Source organism: Capra hircus, unplaced genomic scaffold (assembly GCF_001704415.2).
Source record: "Capra hircus breed San Clemente unplaced genomic scaffold, ASM170441v1, whole genome shotgun sequence".
NCBI lineage: Eukaryota > Metazoa > Chordata > Mammalia > Artiodactyla > Bovidae > Capra > Capra hircus.
The window spans coordinates 268,748-296,689 of NW_017189519.1; the positions used below are offsets into that span (position 1 = coordinate 268,748).

Below are 27,942 nucleotides of genomic sequence, written 5' to 3' on the forward strand. Positions count from 1 at the left end.
CCAAGACCCCAGGGGGCTCCGAAGTCCCTGAATCCAGATTTACTACTTCTTTAGACTGAGCCAGAGCTCGAATTTCATGTGGAAGAAGGAGTGTAGCATTGAGTACACAAGAAGGTACTTCAGGACTTAGAAGTCCAGCCCTGAACATGTCATTTGACTTTCTACTCAAGGATGGAAAGTAAATATTTGCACGGCTCTCTCCACAGAACTCTGCAGAAAGGCTAAAGACAGAGATTGTTCAAAAGGTCTACAAAGGAACCAGGGCAGCTGCAAGTCAAAAGACAGTCGGCTTGTATACAGAGGCCAAGGCACAACTGCAGGATGACGGTGCCAGGGCTGGCCTTCCTGCTCGGAGTATGTGACAAGGGGCCCCAAGAGGGCCTTTAGCACCACTGACAGGAGCAAGGCCTCATTCTCCTCCGCCTTGGGTTACAGATTCCACACAGAAAATGTAAGCCATGTAGATTGGGAGGGACGAGAGTAAGGGTACTAAACTTCCAGGCCCTCATCTGCCCCAGCACTCTGTGATGCCATCTGGCTCAATTTAGCACCTTCAAAGGACTCGAGCATCAGATGGCTTGAAATAAGGCCAACCCCAGACTAGCACTAGAGCAAAGGAAAGGATAAACACATCTGAGATTTGGCTCTTAGCCCAGTAAAACAGCTGGACACTCAGTACCCAGTACTCACTGCCCTCAACCAAACAACCATAGTGTCTGGTTAACCTTCTACTCCTTGGGAGCCCTTGCTTGAAGGCAACCAGTGGGCCAGGCAGCCATTTGTAAGGCAGGCTTCCAGACACTGTTGCTTCCAACACGTTCCCCTAACGAGGCCCATCACCTCTGCTACAAGCTGGAGTCAGGTTCAGGAATCTTTTTAAGCAAGGGAAGGCAAATGTCACATGTCCCCTTGAGGCACGTGCCTTGAGAAGAGGCCAGGAGATGGTGCTAGACCACCTCGTGACATTAGTAGACTCTGCTCACTTCTCTTTCTACTTCTCTCCTGTTTCATTCTCCTGTTCTCAATCTCTTCCCAGGCTCCGAGACTGCTTCCAGGATTTCTACGAGCACTGGAGAGTAATAAACTAGTAGCTCCTGGCTAATTTGACACACAGAGGATGCGCAGAATCTTTATTTTCATCACACATTTTTAGACAAAGAATCTTTCTGACCCACTGGGATGGGGCCCAACATTTCATATTTCAGTGAGGATCCCAAAGGTAATCTGGATACAGGAGTGCTTAACTTACTCTTAGAGAAATATCCTCCAAATGACAGGTGTGAATTTACAATATTTTCTTCCAGAAATGACAGGCAGTTCCCAGGAAAATGTACTGATAAGGATAATGATGTAACTAGTGTTCAAACTTGAACTAGGAGCTATTCCATGTTCAAGGTCAGGAGGGGCAGCAGTGAGAAGATACCCCTTGTCCAAGGTAAGGAGCAGCGGCTGAGCTTTGCTGGAGCAGCTGTGAAGAGATACACCATGTCCAAGGTAAGAGAAACCCAAGTAAGACGGTAGGTGTTGCAAAAGGGCATCAGAGGGCAGACACACTGAAACCATAATCACAGAAAACTAGTCAATCTAATCACACTAGGACCACAGCCTTGTCTAACTTAATGAAACTAAGCCATGCCCGTGGGGCCACCCAAGACGGGCAGGTCATGGTGGAGAGGTCTGACAGAATGTGGTCCACTGGAGAAGGGAATGGCAAACCACTTCAGTATTCTTGTCTTGAGAACCCCATGAACAGTATGAAAAGGCAAAATGATAGGATACTGGAAGAGGAACTCCACAGGTCGGTAGATGCCCAATATGCTACTGGAGATCAGTGGAGAAATGACTCCAGAAAGAATGAAGGGATGGAGCCAAAGCAAAAAACAATACCCAGCTGTGGATGTGACTGGTGATAGAAGTAAGGTCCAATGCTGTAAAGAGCAATATTGCCTAGGAACCTGGAATGTCAGGTCCATGAATCAAGGCAAATTGGAAGTGGGAAACAAGAGATGGCAAGGGTGAATGTCGACATTCTAGGAATCAGCGAACTAAAATGGACTGGAATGGGTGAATTTAATTCAGATGACCATTATATCTACTACTGCGGGCAGGAATCCCTCAGAAGAAATGGAGTAGCCATCATGGTCAACAAAAGAGTCTGAAATGCAGTACTTGGATGCAAAAATGACAGAATGATCTCTGTTCGTTTCCAAGGCAAACCATTCAATAACACAGTTATCCAAGTCTATGCCCCAACCTGTAATGCTGAAGAAGCTAAAGTTGAACGGTTTTATGAAAACCTACAATACCTTTTAGAATTAACACTCAAAAAAGATGTCCTTTTCATTATAGAGGACTGGAATGCAAAAGTAAGAAGTCAAGAAACACCTAGAGAAACAGGCAAATTTGGTCTTGGAATACAGAATGAAGCAGGGCAAAGACTAATAGAGTTTTGCCATGAAAATGCACTGGTCAGAGCAAACACCCTCTTCCAACAACACAAGAGAAGACTCTACACATGGACATCACCAGATGGTCAACACCAAAATCAGATTGATTATATTCTTTGCAGCCGAAGATGGAGAAGCTCTACACAGTCAACAAAAACAAGACCAGGAGCTGACTGTGGCATAGTTCAGATCATGAACTCCTTATTGCCAAATTCAGACTGAAATTGAAGAAAGCAGGGAAAACCACTAGACCATTCAGGTATGACCTAAATCAAATCCCTTATGATTATACAGTGGAAGTGAGAAATAAATTTAAGGGACTAGATCTGATAGATAGAGTGCCTGATGAACTATGGAATGAGGTTTGTGACATTGTACAGGAGACAGGGATCAAGACCATCCCCATGGAAAAGAAATGCAAAAAAGCAAAATGGCTGTCTGGGGAAGGCTTACAAATAGCTGTGAACAGAAGAAAAGGAAAAGCAAAGGAGAAAAGGAAAGATATAAGCATCTGAATGCAGAGTTCCAAAGAAGAGCAAGAAGAGATAAGAAAGCCTTCCTCAGAGATCAATGCAAAGAAATAGAGAAAAACAACAGAATGGGAAAGACTAGAGATCTCTTCAAGAAAATTAGAGATACCAAGGGGACATTTCATGGAAAGATGGGCTCGATAAAGGACAGAAATGGTACAGACCTAACAGAAGCAAAAGATATTAAGAAGAGGTGGCAGGAATACACAGAAGTACTCTACAAAAAAGATCTTCACAACCAAGATAATCATGATGGTGTGATCACTCACCTAGAGCCAGACATCCTGGAATGTGAAGTCAAGTGGGCCTTAGAAAGCATCACTACACACCCATGGCAGATTCATGTTGATGTATGGCAAAACCAATACAGTATTGTAAAGTAAAATAAAAAAAATAAATAAATAAAAATAAATAAAATGAAAAAAAAAGAAAGAAAGCATCACTACGAACAAAGCTAGTGGAGGTGATGGAATTCCAGTTGAGCTACTTCAAATCCTGAAAGATGATGCTGTGAAAGTGCTGCACTCAATATGCCAGCAAATTTGGAAAACTCAGCAGTGGCCACAGGACTGGAAAAGCTCAGTTTTCATTCCAATCCCAAAGAAAGGCAATGCCAAAGAATGCCCATAATGCCACACAATTGCACTCATCTTACACGCTAGTAAAGTAATGCTCAAAATTCTCCTAGCCAGGCTTTAGCAATACGTGAACCGTGAACTTCCAGATGTTCAAGGTGGTTTTAGAAAAGGCAGAGGAACCAGAAATCAAACTGCCAACATCCGCTGGATCATGGAAAAAGGAAAAGAGTTCCAGAAAAACATCTATTTCTGCTTTATTGACTATGCCAAAGCCTTTGACTGTGTGGATCACATTAAATTGTAGAAAATTCTTCAAGAGATGGGAATACCAGACCACCTGACCTGCCTCTTGAGAAACCTATATGCAGGTCAGGAAGCAACAGTTAGAACTGGACATGGACCAACAGACTGGCTCCAAATAGGAAAAGGAGTACATCAAGGCTGTATCTTGTCACCCTGCTTATTTAATTTGTATGCAGAGTACATCATGAGAAATGCTGGGCTGGAAGAAGCACAAGCTGGAATCAAGATTGCCGGGAGAAATATCAATAACCTCAGATATGCAGATGACACCACCCTTATGGCAGAAAGTGAAGAGGAGCTAAAAAGCCTCTTGATGAAAGTGAAAGAGGAGAGTGAAAAAGTTGGCTTAAAGCTCAACATTCAGAAAACGAAGATCATGGCCTCCGGTCCCATCACTTCATGGGAAATAGATGGGGAAACAGTGGAAACAGTGTCAGACTTTATTTTTTGGGGCTCCAGAGTCACTGCAGATGGTTACGGCAGCCATGAAATTAAAAGACACTGTCTCCTTGGAAGAAAAGTTATGATCAACCTAGAGAGCATATTCAAAAGCAGAGACATTACTTTGCCAACAAAGGTCCATCTAGTCAAGGCTACGGTTTTTCCTATGGTCATGTATGGATGTGAGAGTTGGACTGTGAAGAAGGCTGAGTGCCGAAGAATTGATGCTTTTGAACTGTGGTGTTGGAGAAGACTCTTGAGAGTCCCTTGGACTGCAAGGAGATCCAACCAGTCCATTCTGAAGGAGAGCAGCCCTGGGATTTCTTTGGAAGGAATGATGCTAAAGCTGAAGCTCTAGTACTTTGGCCACCTCATGCGAAGAGTTGACTCATTAGAAAAGACTCTGATGCTGGGTGGGATTGGGGGCGTGAGGAGAAGGGGACGACAGAGGATGAGATGGCTGGATGGCATCACGGACTCGATGGACGTGAGTCTGAGTGAACTCCGGGAGATGGTGATGGACAGGGAGGCCTGGCACGCTGAGATTTATGGGGTTGCATAGAGTCAGACAAGACTGAGTGACTGAATTGAACTGAACTATCAGCTTATATAGAGATATTTCAGGGGAACACTGAAAACAGAAAGATGGCCAAACCAATGAATCATCATCCTGATGAACATCCTCCTGACAGCCCCAGCAGGAAGGACATAGACATAACAGAGTTGGAAAACAGGACCCAAACTTTCACTTCTGGTAATAACAAATGCTAGTTAGTACTTAAAAGGATCCATGATCCCCAAAAGCCACACTTCATTGTAGAAGTATACTGGAAATACAAATTACTCCACCCCTAATGGTAAGGAAAATTCAGTTTCAAATCTTAATGATGAGCTGGAGTAATAAGGGAAGAAACTAGTTAGTTCCACTAAAATCTTGTAACTGCCAGCCAGCCCTCACATGGGTTTACAACCTAAATTTATATAACGTGGGTAATCCAAAAATGCTAGGTTGAGAGTTTTATTTAGCATGATTCCAGACTGGTAGCCCTCAAGCACCTGATAAGAACAAAGACATATCTTCTCTAGAGAAATCCAGGACTCAAAAAAAATCCCCACAGAATTAAAAAAAAAAATAAGTAACGTACAATAAAGAATAATAATAAACAACAGTAATATTTAAAACAAAACCTAAAGAAGCTAAGAACCAGTAAAAACAGAGCTTTAAAGACCTCAGAATAGTTACAGACTATGTTTAGTATATTTGGAAAAAGGAAAAATAATTGAGATTTAAAGTTCTTGATAGCTTTAATTTATATGTTTAGTTACTAATTAGACAGGTAAAGAGATAAGAGAAATACAGAGCTGAAGAAATTGTCCAAAATGCAACTAAGACAAAGCAGTAAAAAGTAGGAACAAAAAAGATTAAGAGATGTGGAAGACAGAGTAAGAGGCGCTAACATAGTTCTATATGCAGTCCTAGAAGAAGAAAAGAAGAGATAGATGCAATAGTTGAAGGCAAAATAACTAACAATGTTCAGAAACCTGATCAACATGTATTCACAGATTCAAAAAGTTCAAAGACCTTCAAACAGAATAAGCCAAAACAAATCAACATTGAAACAAATCCTACTAAAACTGCAGAACACCAAAGACAGAAAATCTTAAAACCAACCAGAAAGAAGAGATTTACTTTCCAAGGAGTCAAAGTTAGGACTGACCAATTACTTTTCAAGGCAATGCTGGAAGACAGAATATAGTAAAATTATATCTTCATTGTGCTGGGAGAAAAATAATTATGAACCAAGACTTTTATAGCCCGTGAAAATCTCTTTCAAGAATGAATAAGGAAAACAAACATTTTTAGGCAAAAAAAAAGAAAAGATTTTGTCTTCAATAGGTCATCTCTAAAGATATTTCTAAAAGATAAAATTGCAGCAAAGGCAAAGTTGTGTCAAATGGAAGGTGTGAGATGCAATAAAAAATAGCACGCAAAGTGGTAATTATGTAGGTAAATCTGAATGAACTTTTTTATGTAACATAAATGTCTTATTTTAAAGAAAAGCTAAAATAATACAGAATTAAAATATATGACAATATAAGCACATAAGTTGAGGGTAATGAATAGAGTTTAAATATTAAAAGGTCCACAGGCAAAGAATAAAGTTGTAACCCTATTTCACAGCATACATACTCCAAAGAATATACTCAAGAGTAAAAAAAAAAAACTATCAAAAAAATGTCTACATAGTTATATATGAATTTTCATAGCAGCATTATTCAAAACAGCTATAAAGTGGAAACAATCCAAATGTCTATCAACAGGTAAATGGCTTAAAAAAGTACTGTATATCCATACAATTGAATTTTAGTAGCCAATATAAAGATATGGCATATTAATAGATGTTACAACATGGATGAATCTCAAAATGTTATGCTAAGTGAAAGAAGCCAAAAACCGAAGGACAAATAAATATTTTCTGATTCCATTAATATGAAATTTCCAGAACAGACCAATCTATAGATAGATATTGGATCAGCTATTACTTAGGATTGGGGGTTGAAGGGGCGGTGGATGTAAGCAGACAGAAAGATGATAGCTAAATAGTACAGTTTCCTTTAGGGGTGTATAAAAATGTACTAAAAGTTAAGTGTGATGGCTGCACAATTCTGTGAATATACTTAAAAAACTTTAAATTCCACACTTTAAATGAGTGAATAAACTCAACAAAACAAGGACCAACAAAATGTTATAAGATCCTTGTATTATTTGAGAGAAAAGGTCTGACTAATTCTAGCTCTGGATATCTTTGTTAACATTGGTAGGATAAAACATTAAAAAGAAAAACCCAATAACTGAAACAGTGTGTACAACTTCTAAATCAATAAAAGGAAAAAAAGAATAAGAAAATATCCAATAAATGCCCTCAAAAGCCTAGACGAAAGGGGGGGAAAAAAAAGACAAAATGCTCCAACCTGGATTTATAAGCTGTATCAAATGGTGGCAGACCAAGTGACATCCAGCAGTAGGCGCTGGAGTTTGGGTAAGTGAGCTCACATTCTACCCCACCCGCTTCATGAAGAGGTTCTCTGGAGAACCTCTCTGAAGACTTGGACCCGCCAAATAAATACCACCTTGGGATAAGACATCTCCTTTTGGTCGGCAGGGATCGAAGGTATTCCTCCAATTAGTTAAGGCCTAGAGGTCCTGGGTTTTAAAGGAAAATAAGTAATTCTGTGCTGAGAGGTCATCTGAGTTTTGACACACAAGCTAGTTTGAATTATCAACAGTGCAATGGGTGGATAACTTGTATACATAGGGCTCAGTGTAAGAAGGCCTGGCTGCTTCAATAAAATCATGAGTGCACTCTGCATTTGCTGTCATAGACAGGGCTCCTACATCTCTCTCTAGGGCAGCCTGGTGTCACAGGATACGTATTTGTGCTGTGGTTATCCCATGTATTGGAGCTGATTGATGGGAATGCTGTCCAGTCCCTGACCAGAGGAGGTGTGTTGGGAGGAGGGTGCTCCCCCAATTCTGGCTGCTGCGCTGGCACAGCAGGGGAGGGAAAGTAAAACTGAAATACATCTGGAATGACTCTTCTTGCCTCAGAGCTTACTCAGTTAAAGAAAAAGAATTTTTTCTGGTCCCACCTTTGGAACTAACAGTTTAGTCTTTAGCCACATAATAATACCCTGCCAGAAGAAAGTTCCAGATGATATTTTCTCATGGACAGCTCTAGCCCTGCATGTGCCAACAGCAAACCCCTGGCCCCTACTCCACAGGGCAAGTCGCCATCACTTTGCTCAACACTGGAAAACAGAACAGGGGGCATCCCTTTTCCCCATATGGAAGCTGACCTCTGGACTAGTTTGAAGAGTAGGAAATAGCAGTTATGTACAGTGAATGTGGTATAAGGCCCACGTGCGAGTGGTCCAATTCTTTTGACACTGTCTAGATCACCTACAAATTGGACTTCTCATCAGTCATTATCTTGAACACCCACTCCATATAGAATCATGTCATGTGTCCTCACACTCCTCCAGCACACATGTGCATGTGCACGCATGCACGCGCACACACACACACACCCCTAAAGCCCTGTTCATCAATTCTTGTTTCCATTGGTTGTGTTTCAGTGTGTGCTAAGTCGCTTCAGTCGTGTCTGACTCTTTGTGACCCTATGGACTGCAGCCTGCCAGGCTTCTCGGTCCATGGGATTCTCCAGGCAAGAATACTGGAGTGGGTTGCCAGTCCCTTCTCCAGGGGATCTTCCTGACCCAGGGGTTGAACTTGCGACTCTTACGTCTCCTGCATTGGCAGGCGGATTCTTTACCATTAGCACCACCTGGGAAGCCCTGTGTTTCAGTGTGCCTCCATAAAATGTAAGTGGAGAGCAGCAGTTAATGTCTACATGGAAACAAATTCTGGAAATCCGAAAGCCACAGATAAACCTCTTTCTTGGCTAAAGACGTCTTGGTAGCATCTGGAGCCAACAGGGTGCACCTGTTGCAGGTCAGCGGCTGATGCGAATACAAGAGTGGAGGGTTCCTTCTGCTTTGATACTCGCTGCCCTTGGAGGAGGGGGTGAAGCGTGCCCTGGATCAGCAGGGGGAAAGACGCACCATTCTCACCTTCTTGTCAGCCTGACCTCTGCCCCCATGGGACAGCCCCCAGAGGGCACCTGTGAGTCAGATCAGAAGCAGGGAGGAACCAGGCAGCTTCTACAAGATTCTTCCTCTCCATTCACCCTCCAAATAGTCATTTGTAAGTGGCTGTCATCTTAGAAAAACATACTTCCTGGTCTATATGGACATGTTCTGCTTCTTTAGCGCCCCGGTCTACATCCCCCCACCCCCACCCCCACCTATTTTGGGCCTACATAATTTACAACTCCCAGAAATGCCTGAGAAGCAGCATACACGCTTCTGGTGCCAAGCCTGACCAGTTTTACAGATTTTCATTTAGCAGGTGTCTGTTGCTAAATCAGTAGCAGCTGCTAATTGCTTTTCCTCCCTCCAACCTTCAGACAAAATGAAACATCTGGTGTTCTCTCACTTTGGGTTAAAATCAGCTACCTTACCAACCCTCCTCTGGGCTCCATTTTTATTAAAAAGCTGTCAGCTGATGCCTGGAGCTGGGAACAGAGAGCCAGGTGGCCCCTGACGAAGGGCAATGATTCTAATGGCAACTTGGCAGGCTAAGGCCGCCTCCTGGCCCCAGACCTTAGGGACAGACAAGGGATTGCTTGGGCACCAGTCCCCACCAGGTGGAGCCTGAAGTCCATGACCACCCAAGTTACATGGAGCTTCATTTCTTGAGTGAGGACTCTGAGGATCTTGCCCCCTCTTGCTGGCAGTGCCTGTCCTACCCTGAATCTGTTCCAGAGGTGGGACCCTACATGTCATGTCGCTTCGCTCTCTCTTCCAGGGGAGGAGAGTGGCTATTCAATGCACACATGCTTCTACCGCCACGAGCTGGAATCTCAAGGGTAATAAACTATATACGGTGGTGGAAATTATGAGGACCCCATCATTTATAACTTCAATTTGTACCAGTGTTCTTTTGTAGCTTTTTCAGTCACCTTTTGGTTCTGCTGTTTCCTTCCCACCCCCAAAAAAAATCTGTTGGCTGGGCCCCATAACTGCTTTTTGATTCTAAGTCAAAACCATTCTTAAAGGTACCTTTATAGCAACTCAGATATTTTACATTATTAATAAATAATAATCACAGCTAATCTTTATTGAGCACTTACTACTGTGCATCAGGCATTGGGGTAAGCACTTTACATGTATTACCTTATTGAAGATTTAGAAATGATTAGGACCGCCCTCATTTACAGTATGCAACAGGCTCAGAGAAGGCCTACTGATGTTGTGGAAGCAAGACTGGAACTGTGATTTAGGTGGATAAGAAGCCTGTGCTTTGCTGATTGGGTATTTGATGATATCAAGGAATTAGTGATAATGATAACATATGATAATGGCATTATGATTATATATATGAGTCCTTATATATTAAAAGAGGTATAATGAAATATCTACAGTTAAATTTCCATGAAATTTCCTTTAAAATCATCCAGGTAAGAGAAATGAGTAAGAGAGACAGACAGTGTGTGTGTGTTTGTGGAAGGTGGGGAAGCAGTTTGAGATAGAGTAAGGTATACTGATGAAAAAAACACTAGCCATGAGTTGATCCTTGTTGAAACTGGGTGGGTAATGGATTTTTTTTAACTTTTATATATATTTCCATTTTCTTTAATATAAAATTATACACATACTGTACACTATATTTTTTTTTTTTACTTTATTTTACTTTACAATACTGTATTGGTTTTGCCATACATCAACATGAATCTGCTACGGGTGTACACGAGTTCCCCACCCTGAACACCCCACCCCCCACCTCTCCCCTATACCATCTCTCTGGGTCATCCCAGTGTACCAGCCCCAAGCATCCTGTAAGTTGCACTGAACCTAGACTGGCGATTCATTTCTTACATGATATTATACATGTTTCAATGCCATTCTCCCAAATCATCCCACCCTCACCCTCCCCCTCTGAGTCCAAAAGTCTGTTCTATACATCTGTGTCTCTTTTGCTGTCTCGCATACAGGGTTATCATTACCATCTTTCTAAATTCCACATATATGTGTTAGTATACTAGTATATATATATTAGTTAGTATATATTCCATATATATGTGTTAGTATTGGTGTTTTGCTTTCTGGCTTACTTCACTCTGTATAATCGGCTCCAGTTTCATCCACCTCATTAGAACTGATTCAAATGTATTCTTTTTAATGGCTGTGTTAATACTCCATTGTGTATATGTACCACAGCTTTCTTATCCATTCATCTGCTGATGGACATCTAGGTTGTTTCCATGTCCTGGCTATTATAAACAGTGCTGCGATGAACATTGGGGTACATGTGTCTCTTTCAATTCTGGTTTCCTCGGTGTGTATGCCCAGCAGTGGGATTGCTGGGTCATAAGGCAGTTCTATTTCCAGTTTTTTAAGGAATCTCCACACTGTTCTCCATAGTGGCTGTACTAGTTTGCATTCCCACCAGCAGTGGAAGAGGGTTCCCTTTTATCCACACCCTCTCCAGCATTTATTGCTTGTAGACTTTTGGATCGCAGCCATTCTGACTGGTGTGAAATGGTACCTCATTGTGGTCTTGATTTGCATTTCTCTGATAATGAGTGTACACTATATTCTAGAACCTCCTGACTTGAGGAAGATCTTCCCTATCCCTAACTTCTCAGCTCCTACCATCAAACTTTCTTCATTTGCTACCCATGCAGTAACCACCCTCCCCTTGGAGTTACTAAACCCTGTTTGTCTTCAAGTTTCCAGTCATTTTACTCAAGGTCCTCGGTGTGTGGGACATAAGGGGAGGCTAGGAGGGCCAGATGCTGAGGTAAGAGGAGAGCATCATAAGGACTCTATTTCTCCATTCTTTTTATGCAACAAAAAACTAAATTCATCTTTTCACTACTGCTGCTGCTGCTAAGTCGCTTCAGTTGTGTCCGATTCCGTGCAATCCCATAGATGGCAGCCCCGTAGGCTCCTCTGTCCCTGGGATTCTCCAGGCAAGAATACTGGAGTGGGTTGCCGTTTCCCTCTCCAATGCATACATGTATGCTAAGTCGCTTCCATCATGTCCAACTCTGTGCGACCCCATGGACAGCAGCCCACCAGGTTCCTCTGTCCACGGGATACTCCAGGCAAGAGTACTGGAGTGGGTTGCATTTCCCTCTCCGTTTTTTCAGTGACCACCTGGCAAAGGAGTATTTGATTGAAGCCTTAAATAACCATGTGGTAGGTAACATTATTATTCCTGTTTTACAGATGAGGAAACTGGATGAAGTAGCTCAAGTAAACCCTGAAGTCCTTCCTAAGAACAGGCGCTGCCCAAGGGCATCCGTGGTATAGTAAGAAACAGATTTGGTATTTGTCCCCATTCCAGGCACAAAACTCCTAAAACTCTTTTAGGCATTTCCTAGTCAAGGCTATGGTTTTTCCAGTGGTCATGTGTGGATGTGAGAGTTGGACTATAAAGAAAGCTGAGCACCGAAGAATTGATGCTTTTGAACTGTGGTGTTGGAGAAGACTGTTGAGAGTCCCTTGGACTGCAAGGAGTTCCAACCAGTCCATCCTAAAGGAGATAAGCCCTAGGTGTTCATTGGAAGGACTGATGTTGAAGCTGAAACTCCAATACTTTGGCCATATCATGCGAAGAGTTGATTCATTGGAAAATACCCTGATACTGGGAAAGATTGAGGGCAGGAGGAGAAGGGGACAACAGAGGAAGAGATGGTTGGATGGCATCACCGACTCAATGGACATGGGTTTGGGTGGACTCCAGGAGTTGGTGATGGACAGGGAGGCCTGGCGTGCTGTGGTTCATGGGGTCGCAAGGAGTCAGACATGACTGAGTGACTGAATTGAAGTGATAGGAGTGTCTTTTGTCATTCATGAGGAGCTCCTTTTGAGCACACCCAAGTTTATGCTGAGAGAACTTAGGGGAGGGCCCCCTAGATAACCACAGGATGGGGCTGGTCCCCAGGAAGTGATAAGGAGGGTGGAAATTTGTAGCTGCACCCACTGCTCTCTGGGAAAGGGTGACTAAGGATTAAGCTCAATAAAAACTCTTGAATAGGAAGAGTTGATAAGCTTCCCAGTGGGTGAACACATCTGTAGGCCAGGAGGGGTGGTACACCCTAGTTTCATGGAAGAAGTGTCTGTGCTTGGGACCCTTCTGGACTTCATCCTCTATACCTCTTCATCTGGCTGTTCATCTGCTTTCTTTAAAATATACTTCCTAAAAAAACAGATTGGTAGTGTTTCATTGCTAAGTTGTGTCCAACTATTTGCAACCCCATGGACTGTAGCCCAGCAAGCTTCTCTGTCCATGGGATTCTCCAAGCAACAATACTGGAGTGGGTTGCTATGCCCTCCTGCAGGGATCTTCCCGACTCAGGGACTGAACCCATGTCTCTTGCAATGCAGGCAGATTCTTTACTACTTAGCTACCAGGAAGCCCCAAATAACTGGTAAACAAAAACAATGATTCTCTGAGTTCAGTGAGCAGCACCTGCAAGTTAATGGAAACTGAGGAGGGAGTTCATGGAACCTCTAATTTTTGGCATATCACTCAGAAGCATAGGTAACAACCTGTACTTGTAACAGGTACCTGAAGTGGGGGCAGTCTTATATGACTCAGTCCTTAACCATTGGGATCTGATGCTATCTGCCTAGAGTGTCACACGGAATTAAACTGTAGGTCATCCAGCTGATGCTACAAAACTGTTTGGTGTGGGGAGCCCCCCACCACACACAGAACATCCCATTCAGCATTTATGCAACAGGAGAGGTGGAAAGGGCACTAGTCTGGGAGCTGCAGACCTGAGTGGTGATCCTAGAGCTGCTACTCACTGGCTGTGTGGCCTTAGGCAGGTCATTCACCCTTTCTGGTCTTTATTATTGGTAAAATGACATAGGTGGATGACATGAAATTCTAAGGTCCCCCAAACCTAGGATCTGGTTACTTTTTTTAATTCAAGTTTTTGAACTTGACCTTTACTCCTCTCGGTTCCACTAATGTTATCTTTCAGGACTTTTTCGAATATTGAAACTGGTACCCAATATAATATATCTTTCCTTCTGAGCTTTGGGACACAAGCAAATCTGACACTTCAGTCAGTCATCTGTGCCTTAATGTACATTAGTTCAACAAACCACTAGCCAGCTAACTGCATTACCCATTACCATAGGTAATGATTCAAAAATCAAAATCAAAATAGCTCTTCAACCTGATTTGGGGTACCTCACCTGTTTATGCCCTGTGCTCAGTCGTGTCCATTTCTTTGTGAGCCCATGGACTGTAGTTCACCAGGCTTCTCTGTCCAGGGGATTTCCGAGGCAGAAATACTGGAGCCAGGTGGCATTTCCTACTCCAGATTGAACCCAGGTCTCTTGTGTCTCCTGCATTAGCAGATGGATTCTTTACCACTAGCACCACTTTATGCTAGTGGTAAAGAATTTCAAATTCACCTGCAGTGGATTTCAGGTTCTAATATTAACTTTTTTTTTTTTTGAAGTCTAACTTACATATGGGGACTTCCCTGGTGGCTCAGATAGTAAAGAATCTACCTGCCAATGCAGGAGACTTGGGTTTGATCCCTGGGTTGGGAAGATACCCTGGAGGAGGGCAAGACAACCCACTGCAGTATTCTTGCATGGGAAATCCCATGGACAGAGGAGCCTGGAGGGTTATACTCCATGGGGTCACAAAGAATTGGACAGGACTGAGCAACTAACACTTTCACTTTCAACTTACATAAAGTGCAAAATATCGTAACTTTTGTCAAGCCCTACAGCGTAGGCCTCATTTATATTAGTTGAATGACTGACTAGGAAGACTTCCGTCTTTATCAGGTACTGTTCCAACCATACCTGTTCAAAGACAGGTGTCCTTAAAGGAAAGAAGAGAAGCAGAACAAGAATTTAGCAGTACTGAGTTGCCTTTTCCCCCTTTCTACACTAGATACTGGTTGTTTCGCTTTCTCTCAGCCTTGCTTCCCAGGCCTTTCCAACTGTCATGCACACAGCAATCCAAAGAGATCTTGTTAGAATGCAGAGTTTCATTTGGTAAGTCTGGGATAAGGCCCAAGGCTATGAATTTCTAACGAGTTCCCAAGGGAGGCCAATTCTGCTGGCCTGTGGAACACATTTTGAGCTGCAAGGACTCAGGGCATAGTGAGGAAGGTGCAGTGGTGGAGTGGAGAGAGAGTGGGCTTTGTAAACAGAAACCTGGGTTCTACCTTGCGACTTTTTCCACTCACTAGCTCAGTGCCTTTGGGTAGACTGCTTCACCTCTTTGCATCTCAGCTTACTCCTTATAAAAATGAGATGAGTTTCATCTCAGGGCAGCTGTGAGGATTAACTGAGATGAGGGAGGTAATAAATCTAGCACTATTCTGGGCATATACCTCTTGTGCTTCTGCTCAGTCGTGTCCGACTCTTTGCGACCCCATGGACTGTAGCCCGCCAGGCTCCTCTGTCCATGGGGTTTCCCAGTCAAGAATACTGGAGTGGGCTGCCATTTTCTCCTCCAGAGGATCTTCCCAACCCAGGGATCAAACCTGCGCCTTTTATGTCTCCTGCATTGGTGGGCAGATTCTTTACCACTAGCGCCATGAAATGGTAGCTATTTTCATGAAAGTCTAACCATGTCCGCCATTCCCTACCTTTGCTGTTATGAATCCTAAAGATTCAGATTTGCCAGTGCCACACCTGGTGTGTATAATATTCTAACCTTCTGCTGTGCATTACATGTTTGTGTGCCCACCCCACCAAATTTACATGAAGCCCTAAACCCCAATGTGATGGTATCTGGAGGTAGGGCCTTTGAGAGGTAGCTAGTTTTAGATGAGGTCATAAGGGTGGTGTCCTCCAGATAGGATTAGTGTCCTTATAAGAAGACACTAGAGAGCAAGAGGGCTCTGTCTTGAACTTGTGAGGACTCAGTAAGGCGGCCATCCACAAGCTAAGAGAGCCCTCCCCAGAACCTGACCTTGCTAGGCTAACATTGTGAGCTCAGATGTCAGGCCTCCAGATTGGTGAGAAATTTCTGTTGTTGAAGTCAGTCTATAGTTTTGTTATGGCAGTCGAAGCTGACTAATAACACCTCCTCTAAGCATACCAGCTATCCAGTAAACATATATTGAGCTCCTACTGTATGCCAGCCCTGAAGCCTTTCAATTCCCTCTAGTTCCCTCACGGCAATGCAACATCACTGTACTTTAAAAGAAACTCTAGAGAACAAGATGGCGGAGGAGTAGGTGGACGTGGAGTACATCTCTCTTCACGGATACATCAGGAATACAGCTTCAGACACAGAAGTGCATGCAGAACACCAGCTGAGAGTGGACAGATGTACCTGACCAGTGGAAAAGAATATAGAGAATCACACAAAACTCGGTAGGATGAAGGAACTAGGGGGGGGAAACACGAGTGTTAGTAGAACTGGACTTGCCCTTTGCGGGTGGTGGAACTGAAGCAGGGGTCTGATCCCCACAGCAGAGCAACTGTCTGAGTCAGAAGAGAAACATTTAAGGCTAAGAGTGAAACAGCTGATCTGTGGCAGCCTAAACGGAATGAAAATCAGACAGTCCTTGCCCACAGCCATACATACCCTGGGCAGGAATGCTGGTCTCCTGGAAGGGGCAGCAGCTGGGAGCAATCCCAGGACAAGGGCTGCTGTTGAATGCAGAGAGACGGGTGGAGGGGATGTGAGGGAGGAGACAGTGGTGAGAAATGCTAGTAGAGGGAAGCCAGGCAGCCATGGCAGCATGGTGATACCACTGAGTCACACACAGGGGGTGGAGCCATCACCATAGTCTCTCTCTCCCCACATGCCAGCATCAGTGCTGAACAACAGAGAAGCTGGCCCATCAAACGCCTGAGGCACTGAACTACACAGTAGGCCCCCACCCAGGGTGCTCCTTTAAGTGCCTCAGGCGCCAATCTACAAAGTAGGACCACAGTTAGGGAGGACCCTAGCTGAACAACAGAGAAGGACCACAGGCAAGGGAGCCCTCTAAGTGCCCGAATGGGTGGAGCTACAGAGAAAGACTGGCCAAAGATGACTTCTAATCGCCAGCTAGAAGAGGCTCAATAAAAGACTGATAGGGCCATAACTCCTGTGGTGGAGGCAGTCTATGTCCCTACACACTTGGTGCCACCAGGGTTCCCGCAAGCCAAGCAGCTGCACCACCTTCACGCTCAACTCTTACTGGGGCAGAGCTGCCACAGGCAGAAAAAAAAGTCGTGCATTTATGGATGCAAGGTCACTTCAATCATGTCCGACTCTTCAACCCTGTAGACTGTTGCCTGCCAGACTTCTCTGTCAGAGAGGGGCTTCTCCAGGCAAGAATACTGGAGCGTACTGGCCAAGACTGGTTGCCATACACTTCTAAAGCACTATATTTCCTACTCCCCCAGCCTCCAATCCCCCTGAGTACCTGGTGCTGCCAGAACCCCAGTGACCCAAGCAGCTGTACCACCTCCACACCTGGCCTTCAAAGGGGTAAATCCAACCCCTCCAGGGTAGCCTCAGGAGCAAACTCCAGTGGACGACCCACATATAGAGGTGGAAATAAAACCACAACTGAAAGCCAGGGGCAGGGTGGCAAAAGAAGAAGATCCAAAACCTTCTGACCAGCTGTACAAGCTGCAGATTAAATCCACATGATCAACTAAGCAGACTCTGTGTCTGTGGAATATATAAAAGGCCATAGAGAGTGCCCACACAAGAAAATGCACTAGCTCTGATAGCTGTGGACATTGGAAGCAGAACACACAGGAGTAGGACCAGATTGGAAACTGAGCAGCCCCCACAGCAGGTCCAGAGATCAGTAGACTATTGGAGGGCACCCTAGGGAGGTAAGGTAAAGACTCTGACAGCAGTGACTCAAGAAAAATATTTATTATTCTTATTTTTTGACTTGTTCCATAGATTCTTTTGGATTTCTTTTTTTTTCCCTTTCTTCCCCCTCCGTTGTAGTTGTCAATTTTATTGGCACTAAGAAATCCAATTAAGCTTTTGATCTTTTTTTTTTTTCCTCACTCACATTTTCAAAAGTCGTCATAAATCCCTGCCTCTACATTGGGCTTTTGAAGTTCTATGGAATTTTCCCTTTTTCCCCCTTTGTTCTTTCTTCTTCCTTTTTTCTCTTTTCTCATCTTATAATTTTAATTTTTAATTTTTTAAAACCTCTTATACTTTTTCTATATTTATTCCTTTGTTTGCCTTTCCTACTGTTATTTTCCCCTTACAGTTAATCTTTAATGTATATAAATCTTCATCTACCTCTTTCTAACTTCACATATCTATTCTTTCTTTCTTTCCTTTCCTCACAGCATATTTGTTAGTTTTGTTTTCATTGCTTTATTCCCACTTGGAACCTTGCTTTACTTTTGTTTTCCAGTTTCTGCTAAAATTAGTTTTGTTCTCAACTCGTAAATATAATTTTTGATTTCCTTTGTTCATGGATGAATCTACTGTACTTATTTTTGTTGGACTGTTTTGGCTTCGCTCATGGATGTATATGTATATGTGTATATTCCATTACTTTAATTATTATTTGCCTGCTTTTATAACTGCCATTTGTCTGGGGTTTATCTTTGGTTTCTCGTTTTTGGATATTTGTTTTCCTCTCCCTTAATGCCATTACAAACCACTTGTGGAATCGTCATTCCTGACCAGAGAGCAAGCCCTGAGCCTTTGGAGTGGGAGCACTGACTCCAAGACCCTAGACTACCAGAGAAATAACCCTGGGGAGTATCAAATAGTGAGAATTCACACAAAAGAGACCACTTGAATACCAGACCCAGCATCACCCAACCACCAGTAGCACCCTGGGCAGGACGCCTCATCTAAACAACAAATAAAACAAAAACACACACCAAGTCATCAGCAGACAGGATTACCACCTCACTCAGCCTAGCCCATCAGAGGAAAAACGAACAAACAAACAAATAAACTCAACACAAATCTTACTATATATATATATATATATATATATATATATATATATAGCTCACACAAAACACTAGACGAACCTGAGGAGGGCAGAAACGAAAAGGAAGAAAGAATTCAACTTTGAAGCCTGGGAAAAGGAGACCTTAAACACAATAAGTTTAAAAAAATAACGAAAAGGCAGAGAAATACTACACAAATGAAGGAACAACCTAGAAACACACAAGTCCAAATAAATGACGAGGAAATAGGCAAACTACCTGAAAAAATAATTCAGAATAATGATAGTAAAGATGATCAAAAACCTTGAAAACAAAATGGAGACAATGCAAGAATCAATTAACAAAGACCTAGAAGAATTAAAGAACAAACATACAGAGACAAACAACACAATTACTGAACTTAAAAATAATCTAGAAGGAATCAATAACAGAATATCTGAAGCAGAAGAACAAATCAGTGAGCTGGAAGATAAAATGGTGGAAATAACTTCTGAAGAGCAGAATAAAGTAAAAAGAAGGAAAAGAACTGAGGACAGTATCAGAGACCTTTGGGACAACATCAAATGCACCAACATTTGAATTATAGGGGTCCCCAAAGAAGAAGAGAAAAAGAAAAGGTATGAGAAAATTTTTGAAGAGATTATAGTTGAAAATTTCCCCAACATGGAAAAGGAAATAGTCAATCAAGTTCAAGAGGCACAAAGAGTCCCATACAGGATAAAACCAAGGAGAAACACACCAAGACACGTACTAATCAAACTAACAAAGACTAAACACAAAGAAAGAATATTAAAAGCATTAAGGGAGAAGCAACAAGTAACATACAAGGGAAATCCCATTCATTCAATAGCTGATCTTTCAGCAGAAACTCTACAGCCCAGAAGAGAACAGCAGGATATATTTAAAGTAATGAAAGGGAAATATCTACAACTAAGATTACTGTACCCAGCAAGGATCTCATTCAAAATTGACAGAGAAATAAAAAGCTTTTCAGACAAGCAAAAGTTAAGAGAATTCAGTACCACCAAACCAGCTTTACAACAAATGTTAAAGGGACTTCTATAATCAAGAAATACAACAGAAGAAAAAAGATCTACAAAATCAACCCCAAACAATTAGAAAATGGTAATAGGAACATAAATATCAATAATTATTTTAAATGTAAGTGGGTTAAATGTTCCAACCAAAAGATAGACTGGCTGAATGGATACAAAATCAAGACCCATATATATGCTGTCTGCAAGAAACCCACTTAAGACCTAAAGACACATATAGACTGAAAGTGAGGGGATGGAAAAATACATTCCATGCATATGAGAAGTAAAAGAAAGCTGGACTAGCAGTCCTCATATCAGACAAAATAGACCTTACGATAAAGAATATTACAAGGGATAAGGAAGGACACTACATAATGATCAAGGGATCAATCAAGAGGAAGATAAAACAATTGTAAATATCTATGCACCCAACATAGGAGGACCTCAATACATAAGACAAACACTAACAGACATAAAAGGAGAGTTTGACAGTAACACAGTAATAGTAGGAGACTTTAACACCCCACTCACAGCAAAGGACAGATCATCAAAACAAAATTAATAAGGAAACACAAATCTTAAGTGATACATTAGATGAGATGGATCTCACTGATATCTTCAGGACATTCCATCCAAATGCAGAAGAATACACCTTCTTCTCAAGTGCACATGGAACATTCTCCAGGATACAGCACATCTTGGGTCACAAATCAAACCTTAGTAAATTTAACAAAATTGAAATTGTATCAAGCATCTTCTCTAACCACAACGCTATGAGACTAGATATCAATTACAAAAAAAAAAAAAACCTGTAAGAAACACAAACACATGGAGATTAAACAACACATTTCTAAATAATCAACAGGTTACTAAAGAAATGAAAAGGGAAACCAAAAATTTTCTAGAAACAAATAACAATGGAAACTCAACAAGTCAAAACCTATGGGATGCAGCAAAAGCAATTCTAAGAGGGAAGTTTATAGCAATCCAATCCTACCTCAAGAAACAAGAAAAACATAGAATAGACAAACTAACTTTACACCTAAAGTAACTGGAAAAAGAAGAACAAAAAAAAAAAAACAAAATTAGTAGAAGAAAAGATATCATAAAGATCCAAGCAGAAATAAATGAAAAAGAAATGAAAGAATAGTAAAGATTAATAAAACTAAAAGCTGGTTCTTTGAGAAGATAAACAAAATGGACAAGCCTTTAGCCAGACTCATCAAGGAAAAAAGAGAAGAATCAAATCAACAAAATTAGAAATGAGAACGAAGAGGTTACAACAGACAATGCAGAAATACAAGGATTATAAGAGATTAGAGACTATTATGAACAACTATATGGCAATAAAATGGATAAACTGGGAGAATGGACAGATTCTTCGAAAAGTTCAATCTTCCAAGACTGAACCAGGAAGAAAAAGAAATTATGAACAACCCAATTACAAGCACTGAAATTGAATCTGTGATTTAAAAAAAAAATCTCCCCAAAAACAAAAGCCCAGCACCAGATGACTTCACAGGAAAATTCTATCAAACATTTAGAGGAAAGCTAATGCCTATCCTTCTAAACGTCTTTCAAAAAATTGCAGAGGAAAGAATACTTCCAAACTCATTCTACGAGGCCACCATTACCCTGATACCAAAACCAGACAAAGATGACACACAAAAAGAAAAGTACAGGCCAATATCACTGATGAACATAGATGCAAAAATCCTCAACAAAATTTTAGCAAACAGAATTCAGCTACACATCAAAAAGCTTATACACCATGATCAAGTTGGGTTTATTCCAGGTCTGCAAGGATTCTTCAATATATGCAAATCAATCAACATGATACACCATATTAACAAATCAAAAGATAAAAATCATATGATCATCTCAATAGATGCAGAAAACCTTTGACAAAATTCAGCATCCATTTATGATTAAAACTCTTCAAAATTGGGCATAGAAGGAATCTACTTCAACATAGTAAAGGGTATATATGATAAGCCTACAGCAAACATTCTTGATGGTGAAAAACTGAAAGCATTCCCCCTAAGATCAGGAACAAGACAAGAGTATCCACTTTTGCCATTATTATTCAACATAGTTCTGGAAGTCCTAGCTAAAGCAATCAGACAAGAAAAAGAAATAAAAGGAATCCAGATCAGAAAAGAAGAAGTAAAACTCTCACTGTTTGCAGATGACATGATACGATACCTAGAAAACCCTAAAGATAGTATCAGAAAATTACTAGAACTAATCAGTGAATTTAGCAAAGTTGCAGGATACAAAATCAATACCCAGAAATCATTTGCATTTCTATATACAATGAAAAATCAGAGAGAGAAATTAAGGCATCAATCCCATTCACCAGTGCAACAAAAAGAATTAAATATCTAGGAATAAACTTATCTAAGGAGACAAAAGGACTGTACACAGAAAATTATAAGACACTAATGGAAGAAATCAAAGACAACATAAACAGATGGAGAGATATTCCATGTTCCTGCATAGGAAGAATCAATATTGTGAAAATGGCTATACTACAAAATGCAATCTACATATTCAATGCAATCCCTATCAAATTACCAATGGCATTTTTCACAGAACTAGAACAAAAATTTTCACAATTCATATGGCAAAACAAAAGACCCCGAAGAGCCAAAGCAGTCCTGAGAAAAAGGATGGAGTTGGAGGAATCAACCTTCCTGACTTCAGATTATACTACAAAGCTACAGTCATCAACACAGTATGGTACTGGCACAAAAATAGAAATATAGACCAATGGAACAAGATAGAAAGCCCAGAAAAAAACCATGTACCTATGGGTATCTTATTTTTGACAAAGTAGGCAAGAATATACAATGTGGCAAAGACAGCCTCTTCAGTCACTGGAGCTGGGAAAACTGGACAGCTACATGTTAAAGAATGAATTAGAACACTTCCTAACACCATACACAAAGAGAAACTCGAATAGGATTAAAGACCTATATGTAAGACCAGAAACTATAAAACTCTTAAAGGAAAACATAGGCAGAACACTCAATGACATAAATCAAAGCAAGATCGTCTATGATCCACCTCCTAGAGTAATGTAGACAAAAACAAAAGTAAACAAGTGGGACCTGCTTAAACGTAAAAGCTTTTGCACAGCAAAGGAAACTATAAGCAAGGTGAAAAGACAAACTTCAGAATGGGAGAAAATAATAGGAAATGAAACAAATGACAAAGGATTAATTTCTAAAATATATATTCTAAAATATATTATATATCTATATATATATCTATATATATATTTCTAAAATATACAAGCAGCTCAATGCCAGAAAAACAAACAGCCCAATTAAAAAGTGGGAAAAAGACCTAAACAGACATTTCTCCAAAGAAGACACACAGATGGCTAACAAACAGATGAAAAGATCCTCAACATCATTCCTTATTAGAGAAATGCAAATCAAAACTGCAATGAGATATCACCTCATACTGGTCAGAATGGCCCTCATCAAAATGTCTACAAACAATAAATGCTGGAGAGGGTGTGGAGAAAAGGGAACACTCTTGCACTGTTGGTGAGAACGTAAATTGATACAGCCACTATGGAACACGGTATAGAGAATCCTTAAAAAACTAGGAATAAAACCACCATATAACCCAGCAATCCCACTCCTAGGCATATACCCTGAGGAAACCAGGACTGAAAAGGACACGTGTATCCCATTGTTCACTGCAGCACTACTTACAATAGCCAGAACATGGAAGCAACCTAGATGTCCATCAACAGATGAATGGATAAAGAAGTTGTGGTACATATACACAATGGACTATTACTCAGCCATAAAACGGAAAGCATTTGTGTCAGTTCTAATGAGGTGGATGAATGTAGAACCTATTATGCAGAGTGAAGTGAGTCAGAAAGAGAAAGATAAATACCGTATTCTAACGCATATATCCAGAATCTAGAAAAACGGTACTCAAGAATTTATTTATAGGGCAACAATGGAGAAACAGACATAGATAATAGACTTATGGACATGGGGAGAGGGGAGGGGAGGGTGACACATATGGAAAGAGTAACATGGAAACTTACATTACCATATGTAAAACAGATAATCAACAGGAATTTGCTGTATGGCTCAGGAAAGTCAAACAGGGGCTCTGTATCAACCTAGAGGGATGGGATAGGGAGGGAGATTCAAAAGGGAGGGGATATATGTATACCTATGGCTGACTCATGTTGAGGTTTGACAGAAAACAGCAAAATTCCGTAAAGCAATTATCCTTCAGTAAAAAAATACTTTAAAAAAGAAACTATAAGCTTTCACTTTTCTTTTAAATATGCTTAAGATTCCTTTCTTTAATTTGTGTGTAGGTGATTTTAAACCCTGAAGCATTACAATGCCTTCCTTGGAAAGACATTTCCCACCATAAGCAATTCTAAACTGTGAATGACTAAGTACCTCAACATTAAAACACTCTACTACCCTCGGTTCCCCAAGGACAGATATTTATTAAAATTTACTAAAGGAACTTCCTCAACTTGATAAGGGCATGTGCAAAAAACCCACAGCTAAAGTCATACTCAATGATGAAAGACTGCATGCTTTTCCCCTAAGGTAAGAAATAAGACAAGGATATCCATTCTCGCCACTTCTACGTAACACTGTACTGGAAGTTGTAGCCAGGGCAATTGGCCATGAAAAAAAAAATACAAGGCACCCAGATTGGAAAGTAGAAGTTAACCTATCTCTGTTCATAGATAACACAACCTTATCTACAGAAAATCTTAAAAAATACACACACACACACACACGTTATTAGCAGTAATAAAAAAGTTCTGAAAGGTTATAAGATCGATACAGAAAAATGAACTGTAATGAGCAATCTGAAAATGAAATGAAGAAAACAATTCCATTTGCAGAGCCATCAACAAGAATAAAATACATAGGAATACATTTAACCCCAAAAAGTGCAAAATCTATATTCCAAAAAAGTAACAAAATGTCACTGAAAAAAAATTAAAGAAGACCTAAATACACAGACAAACATCCTGTGTTCATAGATTGAAAGACTTAACATTGTTAAAATGACAATATTCCTGCCATTACTCTATAGTCAATGTAACCCCTATCAGCATCCCAGCTGGCTGTTTTGCAACAAATTACAAGATGATCCTGAAATTCATATGGAAATACAAGGGCCCCAGAATGGCCAAAATTATCTTGAAAAAGAAGAATAAATTTGAATGACACACTTCTCACTTTGAAAACTTTCTACAAATCTATAGTGATCATCAAGACAGTGTGGTGCCAGGATAAGAATAGACATATACATTAATGGAATAAAACTGATGGTCTAGAAATAAACTCTAGTTGATTGATTTTTGATAAGGGTTCCAGGACATTTCAACAGGGAAGAGTCTTTTCAACAAATAATGCTGGGACAACTGGATATCCACATGCAACAGAATGAATTTGGATCCCTTCCTCACATGACATATAAAAAGTCCTAAATGCAAGATCTAACACTATGAAACTCTTAAAGGATATTTCTAAGACCTCATGAACTTGATTACATACTAGTGTCTTAGACATAACCCCAAAGGCACAAGCAGTCAAAGACAAATTAAAGAGAGTAAACTTCATCAGTGTTTAAAGATTTTGTATTTTAAAGGATGCTATCAATAAAATGCAAAGACAACCCAAAGGATGAGAGAAAATATTTCAAGTCATATACCAGATAAGGGTCTACTATCCCAACACATAAGAACTATCACAATTAAACAATAAAAAACAAATAACCCAATTTAAACATGGGAAAGGATTTGAAAAGCCATTTCCCCTCAGAACACATAAAAATGGCCAATAAGTACATGAAAGGGTGTTCAACATCATTAGTTATCAGGGAAATACAAATCAAAACCACAGGGAGATACCATTTTACACCTTCCCAAATGGTTATAATGGGGGAAAATCAGGTAATAAAAATTGTTGGCAAGGAGGCAGCAAAATCAGAACCCTCAATATATGGCTAGCAGGAATAAAAAAAACAGGGAAGCCACTCTGGAAAGCAATCTGGCAGTTCCTCAAAAGGTTATTTAAACATGGAGTTACCATATGACCCAGAAATTTCACTTCTAGGTATACACCCCAAAGCAGTCAAGATTGTACCCCACCAGGCTCCTCTGTCCATGGAATTCTCCAGGCAAGAATACTGCAGTGGGTAGCCATTTCCTTCTTCAGGGGATCTTCCCAACCCATGAACAGAACCCAAGTCTCCTGCATTGCAGCCAGATTCTTTACCGTCTGAGCCAACAGGGAAGTTTAGTCAAGCAGATATCTTTACAGGACCATTCACAGTATCACTATTCACAACAGCCTAAAGGTGGAAACAACCCAAATGTCCATCAATGTGTGAACGGATAAACAAAATATAAGATAACCAACAAAGACCTGTAATACAGCACAGGGAACTATACTCAGTATTTTGTAATGCCCTCTATAAGGGAAGGCAATCTGACACACTGATCACTGTGCTGTACACTTGAAGCTGGCACAACATTGTAGATATAGTATACTTCCATTTTTCAAAATGTGGTATACTCTACAAAGGACTATTATTATTCAGTCATAAAAAGGACTGAAGTATTGATACACGCAACAACCTGGATGAACTTGAAAACTATGCTCAGTGAAATAAGTCAGTCAGAAAAATGATATGATTCTATTTACATGAGATCTAGAAAAAGCAAATCCATAGGGACAGAAAGGAGAGGAGTGGTTGCCAGGGTCTGTGGAGGGGAGGAGTAGAGAGACATCACTAATGCTTTTGGTGGGGGTGGGGGAGAATGACGAAAATATTCTAAGATTAAATAGTGGCAATGGTTGTACAACTCTGTAATACACTGAATTAGACATTGAATTATACACTTCAAATGGATATACTTGTATTAATAGATTTTATCTCAATTAACACCCCCCCCTCAAAAAAGTGACAACAGGGAGAGAGAAAGAGGCAAGGACTCATTGCCTCTTTGTGGCGTGCTTTTAAATGTTCAAAGCTCTTTGCTAATTCTTCTGTTATCTTTTGTTATCTGCTACCTTTTCTTCAGAAAGCTATCTGTGAGGTAGAGAGCAGTATCACTAAGCCCATTTGACAAATGGGGAAACTGATGCTTGATGGGAAAGAAGCAAACTCAGTCAAAGTCCCAAGGTCAGCGGCAGCAGACCAGGCAGGGCCCTAAGCAGTGCTGCCAGCACACTGGAATTGCCTGGGGTACTTTTGGAAAATGCTTACAGTTTGAAATTGGCTCTGCTGCTTCTAGGGTGCAGTCAGAGCTGAGAACCACTGATCCACAAAGATTGGGGAAACGGAACTCACCCACTAGATAAGGCTTTGACTGCACAAAGAAACACTGCTGACCACTCGAGACTGCACTGCTTACAACTTGCTCAATAAATCTTGCCTGCTTGATCTAAAAAAATACAAAAAAGAAACATGGCTTGGGGGAGTGGCTCGAGGTCAAGGGAGAAATATTGGTCGGAAGAGTCAGAGGCTGTGCCTTCTAATCGCCATTTTTGGAAAACAGAACTAGTGCAAAGAACTATTAAACTGGAGGCAAAGAGGCTGCTGCCTGTCATCCTCACTCATGGCTGCCACTCTCCGCGAGAGCGGGGAGCTTGGGTGTTGCTGAAAACCCCAGGGGTCTCGACATTTCATTCAAATGGGAAGAAACACCAGGAGTGGGCCTAATTCACCTGTCAGGAGGGAAGAGAGAGAGATGGCCAGTTCCCTAATCCAACAGTCTGTCTGGGAAACACACACACACACTGCTAGTCAATGTGGAAAAGAAATCCTGCCAGGGAATTTTAATCTCACTCCACAAAGCTAATTCAGAAACAAAGCCCTCTTCACATCAACATCACCCAACCAGGGAGCTGGAGCCAAGGCCCTGAAGGCTAACATCAAATAATACAGGCCAACAGGAGCCCAGTTTGACCTCTGTTTGGAGTAGTAGTAACAACAGGAGCATCCAACACTTATTAAACACTTACTGTGTGCCAGGCACTAG

The 27,942-nt window shown here is 41.0% G+C and overlaps 1 protein-coding gene across 7 annotated transcripts in view; it reads right to left on the bottom strand.

Annotated features, from left to right (window-relative positions):
* Positions 1-27,942, bottom strand: part of TMEM164 (transmembrane protein 164) — a 180,824-nt gene that overhangs the window by 43,794 nt on the left and 109,088 nt on the right. The window lies entirely within an intron of this gene.